Below are 4190 nucleotides of genomic sequence, written 5' to 3'. Positions count from 1 at the left end.
ATTCATTTCAGAAAATAAAAAGTCTGGAACTGTGAACGATAAAACTATAGCAGATTTTAGTTAGTAGTACTACTTATTAAATTTAATAAGTAATAGATTGTCTTGTCATCAAAGTTTCTTTACCTGAATCAGTGTTCAAATAAAGTTATAGACAGTAACGTCGTTAACACAATTTTTTTGACAATATTTAAGATTATAGCTAAAATTCCCTTAAATCTAAAAGGTAGATCAAGATTGTGACCTGAACCTTAACGTGAAATTATACGAAACATTATACACGCGAAAAATATAACGAAACTAAAATTATCTCATTGTATAAATTTCAAGTTACATAATAAATTAAACAATGCAGAAAAACACAATCAAATAGTTCTAAAAAAATGTCATAATATTGACGTGAACATTATAATTTTCTGCTTGCCTAAAAGGTGGTATGCAAATATAATTGCAGGGCAGTGCAGCGGACGGGCGCGCATTAGCAGCGCTTTGTGCGCGAATGACTCGCTCCATTTCACACTACTCTGTAAATTTGCCAGCGAATACACGCCAGCTTGGCTAGGCTGCTACGATAGCCGGATTTTGGTCTACTTGCCCACTCTCCGATTCATCAGCCTAATGATCGGCTTTTAACAACGCTGCATTTAATTGCTAATCCCAAAGGCTTATATTCAACGCTGAATTCGTTATGCTAAATCATGTACGTTTCCCAATATAGTGTTTAGAGATTTATAATGATGAGTGATTCCTTAGCAAATAGCTTCTAGATAATAGCTCTCACTATTCTGCGTACCTACTTAATAATACGTTTTATTAAAGGTATTATTTTTGCAAAAGGTAAAATCATTTAGAAATTAAAAACTTTTTAACGAATTTTAAACGCGATTTATGCATTATATTATATATTAACCCGACGTTTCGAACACTTTACAGCGAGCGTGGTCACGGGGACACTGAGATGTTATATGTCTTGAAGGACATACAAAAACTGTTGCTTGTGAACTACCTCCACCTATTTCTCCGTAGTTGGTATGTGGAGTATTTTTCTAGATGTTGGCAGTATTGGCTGATAGTGTCCTCTGGTCTTTTGGTATGTCTGACATGGGGTTTAAATTCTTGATAACAGGATCCCAGGTGATGGAAAGTTGTAAACCATCTTCTCTATTGAAATTTGGATGTTTTTTAATATCAATAGCCTCACGTACAAGTCTTGGAAAAATCTATTTTCTCTGGCGAGGATTTGTGGTTGGTCGAATCGTAAGAAGTGGTTATTGTCCAGAGTGTAAGATGTTATATCATCTCAGTCTCCCCGTAAAGACCACGCTCTCTGTAAAGTGTTCAAAACGTCGGGTTAATAATATAATGAATAAATCGCGTTTAAAATCCGTTTAAAAGTTTTTATTTCTAAATGTATAATACTCGCGTAAAATCAAACACAAGAAAATACTAGGTAAAAACAATCGTATTACGTAATGTAATCAATCTAAGTCAATACTTTTTAGACACATTGAATTGTAGGCAGAGTATTTCTATAATACTCATCATCATACATCATTCAGCAATAGGTCTGTTCTAACAGAGCTATAGCCGAATGATATAAATCCATATTTGATTTGGATGATTCGCGCAAACCAAGTAGTATGCAATCCATTTTGTACATCGTAATTCGTCCCGCTTATGTGAGTCAAATGCGGATAATTTTCCGCACCAACGCTGCCCTTTGCATACAAACGGAATTTCAGAGCACTATGTTCCAATTACTTTTTATACATACACCGTGTATTTTCATCTTAGGTTACAATTTTTTCAAGCTTATTTTAGGTACTCTGTGTACGTTAATCGCCTTTGTGGTTTTGAGGAACGTCTAATTTGAAATAACGTCACTTAAGCTGCCTTAATGTACTTATGAATGTATCAAAATATGGTATTTTTTCATTATAATGGTTTTGTGTATGATTGCTGTTTTATTCTCATGCAGTACTAGATACAGAGATACAACGTAACATTAAACAAAATGAACTTGATAAATTACTAAATGCTCAAAGGATTTAGTTAGGCTGTTATCTTGCGTTTACGAGCACACCAAGTGGTACGTAAATATTTAGCAAAACATTGTAATCCAGAGGGTTTTTGCTCGGCGACGCCGAAAGCCACATTGTAACATCCCTTTGTCCTTCCTAAACTTAGTGACCTCTTATCATCACAGTTACTTGCATAAATCATTTTATCTCGACCGTTTCTGACATGCATTAGCTATTCAGAGAAAATGTTAAGGTTTCTAAATCCGTTTTTCATATTATGTTAGTCGTTTGAAACGTAATGGAAAATGTAAATTTAAACAAGCCTCTATATCTACAAAAGCAATATCAAATTGTTTTATTCACCTATTTCGTTGATTGATACATATTTTATTTGCACAATTAGATTAATGTAGATGGTCTTTAAAAAAATAAAATTGTAAAAGAAAGACTAAGTAACAAAAATGAAAAGAAAAAAGAAGAAAAAATTACGGTCGGTTATAATAACGGTTAAATTATGTGAGACCAGGAAGTGGAAAGGAGGTTTTATGGGCAAGAAACGAGATTTCGAGATTTTTCGGTTTTCGACAAAACTATAAGTCCTCCGGAATGAAGTTGAATGTCAAAGTTGTAAGTAATTAGAAACTTTTGTTTTCACACTCTTTTCATATAACCTAAAATTTATGTGAAAAATTCAAAGAGCCAAGTTTTTGGTTGCTTTATTTTTTTGTTCTCTTCTAAATTCGGTAAAAAATCACCTTAAAATTTCATAAGAACACTGGAGATTTTTATTTTTTTGTTTTTTAAGTTTATAATTTTTTTATTCGTCGCAATGTCTAGTAAAAGATCATGTAATGAAAATATTATTGGTATTGAGACAAAATTAAGGGAAAAGTTTTTTGTTCACGAAGTTTGGTGAAAATGTACCTCTTTAAGTCCCACGCACTGAAATCGTTTAAATGGTTTCGTGATTAAAAATATTATGGTAGAACCCAGCAAGCTATAGCGCTAAGTGCTAACGAAACAAATATAGGTCATAAACAGCATTACTACATGTAATATTTACTTAATAACAATAGGTACCTATACAAACACCGGACACGACTGCATTTGATGTCGACACAATCCTAGCATTTTCTTTATCTTGCTCCACATTCAAATAAAAGAAAGTTGAGTCAGCTTGGTTTATTAATAGTGTTCATTTATCCGCAATTACCGAAAGGACGAAGACATACCCAAGTATTAACAAAATATCTTCGTCTCTTCAAACATCCCTCGTCTTGAGAATATCAAGAAGATATATTTTCACGGAACAATGCCTTCCCGGTATCTCAAATTTCATTTTCCCTTCGTGGGACATCCGGTGTGATTTGTAGCGAGAGATAATACACAAAACGGGGTCTTGGTAGGACGCCCGGCGTTACGACAGCGTGAAATCTAGACCGTGATTCAAACATTGTATCTCCTATCTACCTCAAACAAGAGAATAAGAATTCTTCTATCTCAGTCCATTAGTTTAAATTCCTTAATTTACTTTAAAATGCTAACGGTTTCTAGTCAGTTCATAAATCGAGCAAAATATATACATTTTTAATTTATTTATATATAAATGTTGCAAATAATGTAAAGTTAATATTTGTGTTTCCCGGAAACGACTTGTAAAATTGATGTGTTCTCGTGTCGAATATGTACACAAAGTTAGTGGAACAACGTCGTAAACACAACAATAAAGTTTAGTGGCCTTTTATGTAAGGTACTTGAAGATATATATTGTCCACTTCCTTCTCATTCCACCGCCGTGCTTTTTCATTTAATTTATTATAGCTTTTACGTTCACTGGTAGTTTGTCATTTTACAAAATTCATGAACACTGAATAAAACTTCAATTTTTTCAATATGCAAGCGCGACTTTATAGAGATTCAATATAAATTGTTGTGATTTTGGTATAGAAAACTCAAAAAGTTACATTTAAAACTAAATGCTTGTGAATATAGATTGACACTTTTGATAATACTATCTAATAAAATCAAAACTATCAACTGATTTTTGCCAACTGAATATAAATAAAAAGCAATACGTTCTCTCAATTAAAAAGGATAGACGGCTAATTAATTATTTTTATTGTGTGAGACGTACTATAAATAGAAATTTATTTTGATTCAATACCTTATGCT

Source organism: Zerene cesonia, unplaced genomic scaffold (assembly GCF_012273895.1).
Source record: "Zerene cesonia ecotype Mississippi unplaced genomic scaffold, Zerene_cesonia_1.1 Zces_u002, whole genome shotgun sequence".
In the NCBI taxonomy this organism is placed as follows: domain Eukaryota; kingdom Metazoa; phylum Arthropoda; class Insecta; order Lepidoptera; family Pieridae; genus Zerene; species Zerene cesonia.
Note: the sequence above shows the minus strand (reverse complement) of the source record.